At 47.0% G+C, this 15,508-nt stretch overlaps 1 pseudogene; it reads left to right on the top strand.

The window, feature by feature from the left end:
* The first annotated feature begins 380 nt into the window (after positions 1-380).
* LOC148106949 (inter-alpha-trypsin inhibitor heavy chain H6-like) lies at positions 381-14,654 on the top strand (annotated as a pseudogene).
* The last annotated feature ends 854 nt before the right edge of the window (positions 14,655-15,508 follow it).

The raw sequence follows: 15,508 nt of genomic DNA, 5'->3' as shown, positions 1-15,508 counted from the left end.
TGTCTCTCTCCACAGCACACACCACACAGCCTCTGTGGGAGGAGACCCAGGCCCCTGGTCTACCAGGGGACATGACACTCCTCCGGAGACTGGGCCCAGGGATGGATGGCAAGTGAGCCAGGGCGAGGTTGTGGGTGAGGGTCAGACTTCCAGAGCCTGGGAGCTGTGGGGAGGGCTGGGTCTGTCAGCCTGGGCCTGCTGGAAGAGGCACAGCAGGAGGAGCTGGTTGTGGGATTTGGAGGGGATTATAGCATTGGGGCAAGTGGAAGGGTGCTGTAAACAGCAGGAGCAGCAAGTGGTGCAGGGTTTGCTTTTCCCCATGCTCAGATATTGCTCCTTTTGACATCCCCTTTCCTGGATGTCTGCCTGGTGAGCCCTCCATGCCACCCACCTCAACTCTCCCCACCCATACAGGTGAGGCTGACTCGCCCCCATCCACCAGGACTGAGAGGGGAGAGACCTGTGTCTGAACGCTGCCCAACGCTGCAAGACCAGCCTGCCTTCTCCAGCTCGGGCATCATGGCCCACTTTGTAGTCCAGCACAATGTAGTCATGGAGGGCATCACTGGAGACGTGCAGGTGAGGGGGCCGGGGGAATGGAAAGAGTATGGGCTCTGGAGTCAGACAGGTCTGGCCAGTAATCTGGTTTCTGCAAGTTGCTCATCTGTTTTTCCCTAGAGATCAGTGAGGACAAGTGAACACGGACAGAATGATGTATAGGGACACAAGACTTCACAGCATAGGAGACACATGTGCTTCCTCTAAGTGTTGGAGACCTGGAACCGTATAAATCGGATGAAACTCCAAATGAACACATTCCTTTTTTTTTAAGATTATATTTATTTGAGAGAGAGAGAGAGAGAGAGAGAGAGAGAATGAGCACAGGAGCAGGGGCGGGGGGTAAGGGTAGAGGGAGAAACAGAAGGAGAGGCGGAGGGAGAAGCAGACTCCCCACTGAGCAGGGAGCCCAACACAGGGCTCCATCCCAGGACCCTGGGATCATGACCTGAGCTGTAGGCAGATGCTTAACCTGCTGAGTCACACAGGCACCCCAAAATGAATCCATTCTTAATTGCATCAAGTTATAGCCCACTCTTAACCAGTCCTTTTGGAAAGTGAACCACTGGCCAGTAACTGGTCTCTCACACTCATGGGGGTCTCACACTTCCTGCAGCTCTGATACTCTCATGTTCCCTCGCACTTTCTTGCCATCTCTAAGTTTTAAAAATTCTTTTTGCCTCACCTGAGCCATCTGCCTAAACAGGGAGCCCTTAATTCTGAGCTCATATATTCGTGAAGAATATGCAGAGATCCTGTGCTCTGCCAGAGGGTTAGACCCTTGGCTTGACAACAACGATTGGCTAGCAGCCTGTGATGTCTGGTCCCAGCCTTCCTTTCCTGCCATACCTCTCACCACCTGCAGCACACAAACCACCCTCCAGCTGCCCCACAGCACACCACACCACACCACACCACACCACACCACACCACACCACACCTCACCACACCACACCACATGCCTTTCTTCAAAAACACCTGGATTTGCCGCTCATTTGTGTTTGAGCATTTGCTCATACTATCTGCTTGCCCTGGGAATGTCTTCTCCCTCCTTTCTCCACTGGTCCTCGTCCTTGAAGACCTTGCTCGAACGCCACGTCTCTGTTGACCCCAGCCCACTGACAATTCCTCCGTCTGCTCTGGGCTAATATAGTGCTTTGGCATCACCTCTCCCCATGCACATATTTACTCATTCATTCATACGTTGGATACATCACCACCAAACTAGAGCTACTCTAGCCCAGTCCTGTCCTCATTGACTCTGGGAACTCAGAAATGAGGTGGACACAACCTCTAGTCTTCCTCTGGAACATCCCAGTCCCTAAGCAGCTGGATGCATAGAGCTGTGGCAGTCATAAGAGGTTCAAATTGCTGCGCATAAATCTGTAATGGGTTATGCGCAGATACCACTGAGGAGGGTTCCAGGAAAGCCTTCCTAAAGGAGTTGGCCTTTAAATCAGCCTGGGAAAATATGAATAGACTCTACCTCTGCCTGGGTCGATAGTGTGAAGGGAATAGCACGCAGAGAGAGTGGGGGACGGTATGTGCAGAGGCACAGAGGTATGGTACAGCCTGTAGTGTAGGGGGAATAAAATAATTCTCCCTCTCAAAACAGGAGCTGAGGGTACCCTGCCAGTAGGTGGCAGGAGGGGCCTTAACCTGGTGTTCTATCATGTGGGTTGTGTTAATCGAGGTATTTGTCTGCTTCCTCGTTCTTTACCTTTTTGACCATTGCCTGGAACAGAAATATAATTAGAGCAGATGGAATTAGGCACTAAATAGCAAGGCAGATACTCCCATTTACTGTGTGCCCTGACTGCTGCATCCCCTACCAAGAACCCCATAATTGACCTCCCATTCCTGCTTGAGTATGCCCATCTTTCAGAGTCCAGCACATCCACCCCTTCATTCATTCAGTTGGGACTCTCTGGGTACCTAATCTGCTTCATGCCCACAGCTGGCTGATGCTGGGAACCCTGAAGTGAATCACACACAGATCCTATTCACTGTCTCTGGGTGAAACACACACAGAGAGAGACACAAGATGAGAAGTGCTCTTTCAATGACAACACAAGCTGGGATGGATGCCATCATGAGGGGAGAAGGTGGTCAGGGAGGGCTTCCTGGAAGAAGTGAAGACTGACCTGGGTTAAAGAATACCAAAAAAAGTGTACCAAGTTGGGAAAGAGGCTATGAAAAGGGAAAGACATTTTAGCCATCTGGGAGTTGCATGATACAGAGAACGAAGGCCAGAAATATCCAGGGGTGTTTAGGGAGCCTCAAGTAGGTTGGAGTTCCTGGAGCATTGATTTGAGGCACAAGAAATGGTAAGAGGTGAGACCGAGGGCTACGAGTGCTGCAGGGGCATGATAAGGAACATGGAATATGTCTTGAAGCTGACAAGGGAGCCATGAGAAGGAATGACATTATGGGGTGTGAGTTTAGAAAGACCCGACAGAGCAGCTGCTGCAAAAAGGCATGGATCAGAGGGGCCACGATAGAAGCAGCAGAACCAAAGAGAAAGAAGTCTTGAATTTGGGTTTTGTTGGTTTGGGATGGAGAAGAGGGGTGGGCCTGAGATATATCCAGCAGGAACTGGTGGCTGGCTGGATGTGGGGATTGAGGGGCACAGGAAGATTCAGGGGTGACACCCAGGTTTGTATCTGGAGTGACCATGTGGATGATAGCGTCTGTAAATGACAAAGGCACACAAGGGCAGGATGGGGGAAATGTACGAATTTATTGTTTGGGCAAAATACATTGGAGGCATCTTCAGACATCCAAGGGAATGTATCCAACAGTGATTAGGTATGCAGTTGTGGAGGGGGAAGAGTGGAGAGCATTGGACTGGAGAAAGAAGTATTGGGTCATCATGGAGATTCAGGGACTGAAAGTACCAGAGCTAGGGAAGTGACCCAGGGAGAATGCGTTGAGCCAGAAGAGCAGATTCAGGATGGCAATCACTAGGGCATGGCTTCCCAGTCCAGCAGCCATTGATCTCCTCAACCCTCAGGGTGTCCAGTCCCTCCAGCTGCCAGCAGTCTGCTCAGAGCTCTATATCCCCACCACTTCCCTCCATTGTGCTACACAAGCATAATCATCTTCTTTGCATGCCATGACTGAAAAAATATCAGGAAGCACTGTTTAAGGGACAGGGGGAGAAAATGGAGCTCAAGAAAGGGCTGAATCAAATGGGCCAGACAGCTGGTAGGAGAATAAGGAGAGTTTGCCATATCAGATTCCCAAGACAGAGGTTCTTCTTGGGACCAAAAGTGATCGCCAATTGTGAAATACACCAGGGAGATGCAATCCAATAAGAATCAAAATATACCCACTGAGTTGGGAAACCAACGAGTTATTGTTGCCTTTAGTGAGAGAAGAGTCAGTGTGTGGTGGGGGCTGAAGCCAGTCTGTGGTGTGGAGAGGAATAAACTGGAGGTGAGAAGACCACTGTAGGTGATGACTTCATTACCTTGGCATGCTGCAAGGAGGAGAGAAGATGGTCTGAGTTTTGTTGGGATTGGGATCAATGGGGATTGTCTTAGCGGATGGAATAAACACAGCACTTTCCACATCCCAAAGAAGACCCAGTAACATGTGTGGGGCAGGTTGGAGAGAAGGAGTCTGACTAGTGGAGGAGGTGCTGGAGGCTGGGAGTGCATGGGGTCCAGGACAGAGCTAAATTTTTTCCTTAACAGAGGAAGAGGTGTACGGGTGTGTGAACCCTGTGCAAGGGTGGGGTGGGCAGTCCAAGGGACATGGCCTGGTGCCCTTAATTTTCTTCATTAGGAAGGGAAGGAAACATTTCCTGAAAGTGAGGTGGCATGGCAGCTGAGGAGAGCGTGAGAGGTTGGTGACCTGAGTCATGCCTCTGGCTTATAGGATGTGAGGTGCGAAGCCACCAGGGAGCCTGGGACGATGAAGAGATAGGAATGTGATTTTTCCGGAAACTCTCACCTGCCCGGGTTATGGGAGGAATAGGAGGGCAGCTGGGCTCTGCCTTGGGCTTGGGCAGTTGCAGGATGGACGACCGAGGCCTTTGAGAACTGCTGTAGAGTGCCAAGAGAGAGTGGAGACAGAGCCCTCACATGCACTTGTGAATTAATTCAAAGGCTGGAGTGGAGGGAAAGAGTAAGATGTCCTCCCTTACCCTCCCTCCCCCCTGAGAGAGGAGGAGATAGTGTGTCCAGCCTTGTGAACAGAGAGCACCTTAATGACAGAGAGGAGAATAAAGCTGGCTGTCCCAAGGCAGAGCTTACTTCAGGCTACTGAGCAGCACAGACCCTCAGCAAGCCCATACTTCCCTAGGCTGAGCTGACACTGGTCCTGGGGGGCCCTCCCACCTCCCCCCTCCACTTCCCTCAGCTGTTCCAGCCCCCAGGCTCTGCAGAGGGGAGATGGAGTGGGGGAAGGGGGTCAGCAGCCAATCACATCCCTGGCAGCCCAAGGCATCTGCACCTGGTCTAACCAATCCCTTCTGAACAAACAGCTCACTCAGCCCCTGCTCCCTCCTTCCCTGACTACTCTGCCCAGCAACAGCAGAAAGGAGGCTTGAGGAGGAGAGGGAGGCCCTGCAAACTCCCAGCCCCTGGCTGCAATGGAGCTGGGCTCCTGGCTCACTCTATAGAGGGAGGTTAAAACAATACTTACAGTTCCTGGAGCCCAGGCAATTGTCCCCAGGGGCCCTCAAGACTGTGCAAGTCAGCTCTCATGGACAGGAACTCACATATTACAGAGATCCTGATCCTTGGAGCCTTGGGCCACAAGCCAGTCTCATTTACTCCACGGCTCTGGGGCAGGCCCTGGGCTGACAGCCTGAACAGCAGAGACGCAGTTCTGGTGGAGGAGATGGACATTGAAACAAACAATCGCGCAGATGCCTATTTAACTAGAAACAGAGATAAGGCCTGGGAAGGAAAAAAGCAGGGTGTTATGTCAGAGAGTAAGACGGGACCTGGTCTAGACTGCCTTTCACCGTTCTTGTTGGTTTCACTTCTTTTTGTCCAGACTTATGAGCGCTATTTTATTCATTACTTTGTCCCCGGAGGCCTCTCACCTGTCAAGAGAAACGTGGTATTCGTTATTGATGTGAGCAGCTCTATGTTTGGCACCACCATGAAGCAGATAACGAGGACCCTGCAGACCTTTCATAGCTCTTGTTTTAGAAGGCTCAGAAAGCAGAGTGTGCGGGAACGGTGGTCCCTGGGACTAGAGACTCTACCTCCCATCACTCTTGGATCTTATAGGCCGAGGCTTACCTTAGTGTCCTGGTACCTTGCACCTCAGGATCCGTGTAGACCTGAAACCACAGAACGCTGAGAACATTGAAACATTGGACAATGGGGCTGTGATCATCAAGAGCCTTAACCACAACACTTCAGATCGCCAAGGGGCCCAGAGTCATAGAACCTTCAAGCTGGAGAATTCTGGTGTCATAAAACCTGAGTCAACAAATAAAAAGAAAACCATAGTCAATTTAGACTCTGAACCTTCCAGAGGCCACTGGTTTGTTTTGTCTTGTTTTGTTTATTTCACTTCAAAGCCAGAAAAATACAGTGCAGTGGCGTTGTAGTGCTTAGAAACCAGAGTCCTGGTCCATCTAGATTTAAACATGGTAGCCCTTCTACCAGAGCACCCTTAAGAAGGAATACTGGAGCCATAAGCCAAAGAGATTTTGAGTTTAGAGCCTGAATCCATAAAGTTCCGGAAGCAGTATTTTGAACTACAATACTCTGGGACTCTAGAATTATAAAGTTCAAGTGACCTGGAGCAGTACAGTCTACGTGCCTTGAAGTTCTGAACCACAGAGCCCACGGGACCTAGGGCTACTGACTTGTATTTTACCAGAGTGTAACCAAACTGGGGGAAGGGAAATATTGAGAGCCGTCTTTTGTAGTCTTAAATGCAAGGGAAAGGATGTACCCAACTCCAAACTTTTCTAACCTTCCCATCTCAACTAAGGTCAGGAAAAAGCTGGGGAGCACTTGTGGAGGTCATATTCCAGGGGCATAGGTGCCCTAAAAGACTGAGACCTGAGCATAGAACTATGAAACGCTTCTCCTTCCCCCACACAGTATCACCACATGCACTGCATTCCTGTATAACAACAGGAGATTACAGCTGATGGAACTGGAAGCCTAGACTCTTTAAGAAAGAATATCCCGAGAAACCCAAGACAACAGTGGAGTCAAAAACAAGGACCCTAAAAGAAATCTTTGCCTCTGACATATGCAACTGCAGCAACTAGCAAGCACAACCGAATTCCTGGCCAGATAAACATAAAATCTCCCACTAAAGGCCTATTTACTTCAGGTCTTTTTATGTGATATATCATGTCTGCTTTTGTCAAAAACTTACAAGCCATGCTAAAATGAAAAACAAACAAACAAATAAACAAACCACAGTCAGAAAAGATGAACCAACCATCAGAACAGACTGATACGGCAGAGAAATTATTAGACCTGGAATTTAAAATGGCCATGACTAATATGCTAAGGGCTCTAATGGGAAAAGTGGGTAACATGCAAGAACAGACAAGTAACACAAGCAGAGATGGATACCCTAAGAAAAGCAAAAGTAAATGCTAGAAAGATAAAACACTATAACAGGATTGACAAATGCCTTTGGTGTGGGCTCATTAGGAGACTGAACATGGACAAAGAACAAGTCAATAAGCTTGAGGACATGTTAATACAAACTTCCCAAACTGAAAAGCAACGAGAAAAAAGAACGTAAAACAAAATAAGACAAAAGAGAATATCCAAAAACTGTGTACAATTACAGAAGTCTAACATATGTGTAATGGGAACACCAGAAGGAGAAGAAAGAACGTAACAGAAGAAATATTTGAGGGGCGCCTGGGTGGTTCAGTCGTTAAGCGTCTGCCTTCGGCTCAGGGCGTGATCCCAGGTCCCTGGGATCGAGCCCTGCATCGGGCTCCATGCTCCGCTGGAAGCCTGCTTCTTCCTCTCCCACTTCCCCTGCTTGTGTTCCCTCTCTCGCTGGCTGTCTCTCTCTCTGTCAAATAAATAAATAAAATCTTTAAAAAATATTAAAAAAAGAGAAATATTTGAAGGAATACTGGGTACAGAATTTCCCAAATAAATGACAGCCACTAAACCACAGGTCTAGGAAACTCAGAGAACACCGTGCAGGATAATTACCAAAAAATCTACACATAGGCATATCTTATTCAAATTGAAGACAATAAAAGAGAACGTTCTAAAAAAAAGCCCATGGAAAATATCACTTTACTTATACAGGAACAAGAATAAGAATTACACTGGACTTCTCTTGAGAAACCATGCAACAAAACACGAGTGAACTGAAATATTTAACGTGTTGAAGAAAACAAAACAAAAAACTACCAGCCTAGAATTCTGTATACAGCAAAATTGTCTTTCCAACGTGAAAGAGATAGAGAGACTTTATTAGCCAAACAAAAATTGAGGGAATTGTTGCCAGTAGGCCTGCCTTGCACAGGTAAATGTTAAAAGAAGTTCTTCAGAGAGAAGGGAAATGGTGTAGTTCAGATACTTGGGTCTACATAAAGAAAGGAAGAGTGTTAGAGAAGGAATAGATTAAGGTAAAAATAAACTCTTTTCTTTTGTAATTAATTGATCTAACAAAAACAGTTTGTTCAAAATAATAACAGAAATAATATGTTCAGTGACTACAGCTTATTGATAAGTGAAATTAATGACAGCAATGTTATATAAGAGACAGGCGGGATGAATTGGGAATATTCTGTCATGAGGTACTTCTACTACACATGAAGCTGTACAGTGTTTTTTGAGAGTGGACTTGGATTAGTTGTAAAAGCATATTGCGCACTTTAGGGTAACTGCTAAGAAAAGAAAATTAAAACTATAATGGTTATGCTAAAAGACAAGAGAAAATGGGATCATATGAAACACTCAATTAAAACCACAGAAGACAGAAAAAGAGTAGAAGACCGAAAAAAAAAAGAAGAAGGAAGGAAGGAAGGAAGGAAGGAAGGAAGGAAGGAAGGAAGGAAAAAAAAAAAAGAGCAGGAAATAGAAAATGGTTAAAAACATGGCAAATACTTTTTTAAAGATTTTACTTATTTATTTGACAGAGAGAGACACAGCCAGCGAGAGAGGGAACACAAGCAGAGGGAGTGGGAGAGGAAGAAGCAGGCTCTCGGCAGGGCAGGGAGCCCGATGCAGGGCTTGATCCCAGAACTCCGGGATCATGCCCTGAGCCGAAGGCTTAAAGACTGAGCCACCCAGGCACTCCAAAAGATGGCAAATATTAATCTATCTGTAACAGTAATCGCTTTAACCATGAATGGTCTAAATACACCTGTTAAAAGACAAAGACTATCAGTGTTGATGAAAACAAAACAGACCCTAAACAAACAAACAAACAAACAAACAAACAAACAAGACAGACCCAACTATGTGCTGTCTACAAGAAACCCATTTTAAATGTAAAGACACAGATAGATTAAAAGTAATGATATGGAAAAAAAAAGATACACCATGCTGAACACTAATCATAAAAAAGCTGGAGCAACTATATTAATTTCAGACAAAGTAGACTTTAGAGCAAGTAAATTACACAGGGGTAAAGAGATGCATTGTATAAAGGAACAAAAAGTAAATTTCCCTGACAGATAACACACTGCTCTATCTCTTGGTAAATATGGCATCATCTGCATGGAGGATCTGATTCACAAGATCTATACTACTGTAAAGTGTTTCAAAGAAGCAAAAAACTTCCAGTGGCCCTTCAAATTACCTTCTCCATGAGGTGGAATGAAGAAAAAGATCACTCATTTTGTGGAAGGTGCAGATGCTGGCAATAAGGAAGACCAGATCAACAGCTTATTAGAAGGATATACTAAGGTATCTACCCACCATCATTATTTCAGCAAATTGGCCAGTTAATAAACAATGACTGCTTTCAGACTGAAAAATGAATCTTATATAACTATAATTATAGAATGACTCTCCAAGAAGACATGACAATCCTTAATGTGTAATGCACCTAACAATAGAACGTCAAAAGACATGAGGCAAAAACTGATAGAACTGCAAGGAGAAATAGATGAAACCACTGTTAATAATTAGAGATTTTAGCTCCCTTCTATCACAAATGGACAGATCCAGGAGGCACAAAACCAGTAAGGACATAGTTTAACTGAACAGCACCGTCAATCAATTGGATCTAATTGACATCTACACAACACTTCATCCAACAACATCACAATACACATCCATCTCAAGCTCACATGGAACTTTAGACCAAGTGGAATTAAACTGGAAATCAATAACAGAAAGATAGCTGGAAAATCTCAATAGATTAAACAATATACTTCTAAAAACATAATCTGTCTCTGGTTAATGGGAGATTCTCATGAAGGGCCATCATGCTCTACTTTGCAATCCTCTGAATGAAAACAAGAATGAATGGTTAAATCCTTAAAACCATACAACACTTCGGCCTTAGTACCTTGTACAGAAATAACCTTTCAGTCTTGAGCAAAACTTCAGCTCCCTATTCCAGTATGTGTGACCTTTACCCTGAGCTCATCCTATGGCAGGAAAAATTTTCTCTGATCCACTTAAAAGCATTCAAGGCATCTTCTATCAGTTTAAGGTGTAGAGAAAGGTGGGCCACAAGTGGTATTTCCCGTGGTTTCTGAAATCTATGACAATATAAAAATGCGAAGGCGTAATGTTTAACACCTCCAAAATATGGATCTGAGTCCCTGGTTCATCAGTGACTAGCTGTGTGACCTTGAGCAAGTCACTCCACCTCTCTGAGCCTCAGTGTTGTCACTGATAAAATGGGTATAATATTAGTACCTTTTTCATTGTGTTGCTATGACAATTAAATGAACTGGTGCATCGAAGTATTTAGCACAGTGCCTGGAACATAACAAGTGCCCTAGAAGTGGTACCTAATACTAGAACCTACATTCCCTATTCCCTGAACCTCCTATGTGCCTAGCCCTATGCTAGGTATTGTCATGGAGAGGGGAGCCAATGGGAAGAAGCATTCCAAAACCTGTTCTCTGAGGGCTCAATATCTGTGTGGAAAATGAAAATATTCTAGTATGACAGTCAGCAAACCATCTGGGACAGGGAATATCTGGGTACAAGGGTCATGGGTCAGAGTAAGCAATCTAGCAAGGGCTGCCCAGTGAAGGAGCAGTGAAGATATGAATAAGTAAAAGGGAGGTCTGTTATCTAAAGGGCACGACAAGAGGAAAGCTGTGGAGAAAAACAAAACAAAACAGAACAAAAAAAATGGAATCTGGGTTGTCTGGGGGGCTGATGAGAAGATCAGTCTGGAAGAAATGGAACGTGAGGTAAAAGAACAGATTACATAGGACAGAACCAAGGCATGCAAAGTCACTGAAAGGAAGTTACAAAGACCTAAAACCATAAAGCTCTTAAGCTTTAGGGTCCTGGAATCTCTGAATCCTGGGTCATGGGGTCCAGGAACCACAGGACACACAGGATCCTAGCACCCTGAAAGTACAGAGCTTGAACCTTCTAGACTACCACTGTCTAATAGAACTATCTTGATGATGGAAATGTTCTAAAGTTCTGGGGTGTCCCATACAGTAGCCACTGCTCTGCAATAACTCTCATGTGGTTACTGGACACTTGAAATGTGGCTCCTGCAAGTAAAGAAAGAGAATTTAACATTTTTTTTCCTTTAATTTTAACTGACTTACATTTAAATAGCTACATGTGGCTAGCAGTTACTGTTGGACAGTGTAATTCTAGGCTTAGATCCAAGGGCCTATAGCATTTTGACCTGAGAATTCTAGACTTACAGAGTGCTGGAGTCAGAAAGTCTTAAAACCACACAACGCTTAGGCCTTAGTACCTTGTAGAGAAATAACCTTTCGGTCTTGAGCAAGATCTCCAGCCTTGGTCCATCTCCTTCACTTCATCCATATCCCACAGACTACAATGGCCACGAATGTGATCCTTGGTGACCTGCGGGTCAAGGACCACTTCAACATCATCACCTTTTCTTCTCGGTTAGTGTCTAGGAAGCTGGAGGCTCCATCCAGGCTACCACCCAGAATACCTATAGCACCAAGGATTACCTGGGTCACATGGAAGCTGATGGTTGTTAAGTGTTAGACCTACCCACTCAAATGGATGGGCTGTGGTAATGTGGGGAATTCCTTCTATTTTTTATTTATTTTTTCTATTTCAGGTAGGCTCCAGGCCCAATATGGGGCTCAAACGCACGACCCTGAGATTAAGAGTCATGTGCTCAACCACCTGAGCCAGCCAGGTGCCCCAGATGTGGGGAACTCTTGAAATGCTCCCTTCATTCCTCCACCCACCTCACCTCTCACAATACCTGAAATGTCACTATTATATTTTATGCAAATATGTCCCTTCATCCTTCTGTGTCCCTCTTCCCAGTAGAAAGAACATAGCACTACGTATGTTAGGGCACATTCTTCTTTGGCCCTGAGTTTCTTCCTCTTTAAAGCACATACTCAGAAGAATTTGCCACAACTTTTTAAAATCTGTAATCCACATATTTATTTCCAAGCATTTGGTCAAGCCGCTGCCCTGATTCTGGCTTTTGATCAATCGTCTCTCAGGAGAGTACCAAAGTCGCCCCCACCCACCACCTCCTGTCAACTCAGCCCTTTCTTCCCCTGTAGCATGGAGGTGGGGTTGCTATCGTTGGGGAGCTGCCTGTCTGACTAGAGAATTAGATATCCCTCCAGGAAACAGGCAAATCATAGTCTGAGACAGGGAGTGGTAAAAGCCAAGGACGTGTGGGCCCCACTGTCAGATCTCAGGGAGCCTGTGTGGGGGTGGGGGAGTTGGGGAAGATAAGCAGCAGAAACAATCTGAGCAAAGATGAGGAGAAATGACTGAGCCTGAGAGGTTGGTGAGCTGCCCAGTGTGTCCGCAATGGGGATAGAAATAACTAGAAAAGATGGTCTCACAGTCTGCTTCCCAATTAGGGACTGGCATCAATGGGGATCCGCTAAACCATAGCAGTGCTGAACTATAGCAATCAGGAGACTGGGCGGGGCCTCAGTGTGGGGAGGAGCCCTCTCATCATCTTCCTGGCAGATGGGGAGCCCACAGCCAGTGTGATGACCTCCAGGGTGATCCTCTCTAACATCTGTCAGGCGCTGGGCAACAGGGTGTCCCTTTTCAGTTTGGCCTTTGGGGATGACACTGACTTCCCATTGCTGTGTCACCTGCCCCTGGAGAACCGGGGAGCAGCCCGGTGCATGTACGAGGGCACTGATGCAGCCCTACCGCTGGAGGGCTTCTATGAGGAGATCTCCATGCCTCTGCTGGCAGATATGCATCTGGACTACCTGGGTGGCTTGATCGGGGCCTCCCCTTGGGCCTTTTCCCCCAGTTATTTTGACAGCTCAGAGCTGGTGGTGGCAGGACAGATGCAGGCAGGCAGGCAGGCAGGCAAGCAGGAACTGGGCATCCACCTGGCAGCCCATGGCCCCAAGGGTCAGCTTCTTGTGGCCTGCCACAGTGAGGTGGCCACCAACAGCAGCCAGAAGAACTTTGGTGTCTCAGGGGAACCAGCCTACAATGTAGCCCACTTCACCTGCTACCTCTGGGCCTACATCACCATTGGAGAGTTGCTGAGGGATGCTTCCAGGCCCGTGACACCACCACTCGCCACCTGCTGGCCGCCAAAGTCCTCAACCTGTCCCTTGAGTACAACTTTGTCCCCACCTCTGACTTCACTGGTCATGGTGCAGCCCAAGGAGGCGAGTGGGAAGGCCAGGGTACAGACTTCCACTGCAGCTGGACCAGGCACCATTATATACCCTCATCCACCAGCAGGCAAGGCCTAGGGACAGGCACGGCCTAGGGACAGGCACAGACCAGTCAGCCTTGGTACCCCAGGTCTCTCCCAAATCAAGGCTTGTGAAACCAAGGTCTTACTTATCCTCAAAGACTCCTGCCTCTACAGGAATTATGCCCAGTTCCAAGGAGTTGGAGCCACTGGGTCAGAGCACTAAGCATCCTATTCACCCCAGCACACCAAAAGCCCCCAAATCCAGCACAGCAAGATTCTGGCACTTTGGTTCAGCCAACTCTCAGAATAAAAACTGCTGCCTTTGTGCCCTCCAACTCTGGTGCCCTATTGCTTCTGAAGCCCAGCGCACCATCACACCAGAATCCTGGTACCCTATTACCCATGAATTCCAAGACACAAGTCCCACCTCTGAATCCTGGCACCCTATCCCAGCCCAAAGCTGGCATTATGAAACATGTCATTCCACTGCCCTCCAAACCTGGTGCTCCATCACAACCCAAACCGGACACCCTATCACACTCCCAACCTGGGGTACTCACATCACAGTCACCCAAAAGCCAGCCAGAGCCCAAGCCTGGTGTCTCCACGCTTCAGATCCTCAAATACCTACCACACACTAGACCAAAGGTTCCTGCTCCCAAGACCCCAAACAATCGGTCACACCCTAAACCCAGCATCCTCTTACCTAAGACCCCTAATATCCCATCACCTCTTAAATCTAGTATCCCACCTCCCCCAAATTACCCAAGCTTATAATTTTCCAAACCTAGGACCCCAATCCCCGATAAACCCAAAACCTCGTTATTCCCCAGACCTGCCTGACCTGTGCCCCCACTTCCTCAGGATCCAAGCACATTCACAAGCACAACCTCAGGTCCCGCAAGTCCCAGCAGTATCATGATCACCTCTGTCCTTGGAGAACCCCTCCCTATTCCCTTTGACCCCGCCCTGCCCTCTCTGCTGCCCCGAGAAAGCTCTGGCATCAGCATGACCTGCTGCTGGAGCCCCAAAGCACCAGGCAAATTCTGGGAACATCTGTGTCAGAAGTCCCAACAATGAGCCTACCGAGCAGCTCCAGGCCTGTGCCAGAGGGCAGCCACCCAGACCCACCAGTCTTGCTGCCTTCTAGCACCCTCCCTGAGGCAGTCAGTCTGCTCCGTCTCCCTGAGGAGCTAGAGTCGCTGTCCGAATCAATGATGGCATCCATGATTGTGGAGTCCTTGAACTCACCGGCTTTCTATACCTTCCTCACTCCTGATGAAGATGGTGAGTGCCAGGGGCAATAGGTCAAACTATGAGGAGTAGGTGTGAATAGAGAGCGCCAGGAACTGGGAGCGTACAAGGCTTCTGCAGATTCTAGTGATGACAGTTGCCTGCTTGCTTGCTTTGAGACTTTGAATCAGCTATTTAACCCCTCTGGGCCTCAGTACATAAGCACAGAATTAGAGGCCCTGAGAGAGGAGGGATGTTAAGACTGGGAAGACCAAACAAAACAAACTGGTCAAGCTGTGGTTTTGACTTTTGCTTTGTTGGACGAGAGAATTGCTCACGTTTCCCAAGCAGGGTAGGGATACAGGGTTCTAAATGGAAGCATCACCAGGTAAGACACGTCTGATCTGTTCTTTTGTGCTCTGTAAATAGCCCTGCTTAAGAAGAGGGATATACAAATTGGAAAAGATAATAATTATTATCTTTAAATTTCCCAAAGACTGTGAAGTAATAACAGTTAACATTTTTCAGTCCTTCCTATGTGCAGGTACTCGTCTACATATTGTACCCTCAGTCCCTCATTTAATACACACACACACACACACACACACACACACACACACCCTGTTAATATCTGCATTTTACTCGTGGGGAAACTGAAGTACAGAGAAGTGAAGTAACTTATTCCATGTCACACAACTAGTAAGAGATTTGGACGTACATAATTTGGTCCCAGACTGAATGGGCTCCACCACTCCATTGTTCTGTCTTCCTAAGAAGAGTGACGTTTCCTGGGAGACCTTATAGGGCAAGATTAGAACCAGCTGGTGGTGGCAGTAAGTCACAGGGATACAAATTTGGGCATGAGATGCTTGACATGCCCCTCTCCTTCACCACCGGCCAATATCCCATTCATGTTCAATTCTTGGCA

The sequence above is a fragment of the Ursus americanus genome, chromosome X, assembly GCF_024610735.1.
Source record: "Ursus americanus isolate L20-20 chromosome X, mUrsAme1.1.p, whole genome shotgun sequence".
In the NCBI taxonomy this organism is placed as follows: domain Eukaryota; kingdom Metazoa; phylum Chordata; class Mammalia; order Carnivora; family Ursidae; genus Ursus; species Ursus americanus.
Note: the sequence above shows the minus strand (reverse complement) of the source record. Positions and strands in the feature narration are given on the sequence as shown.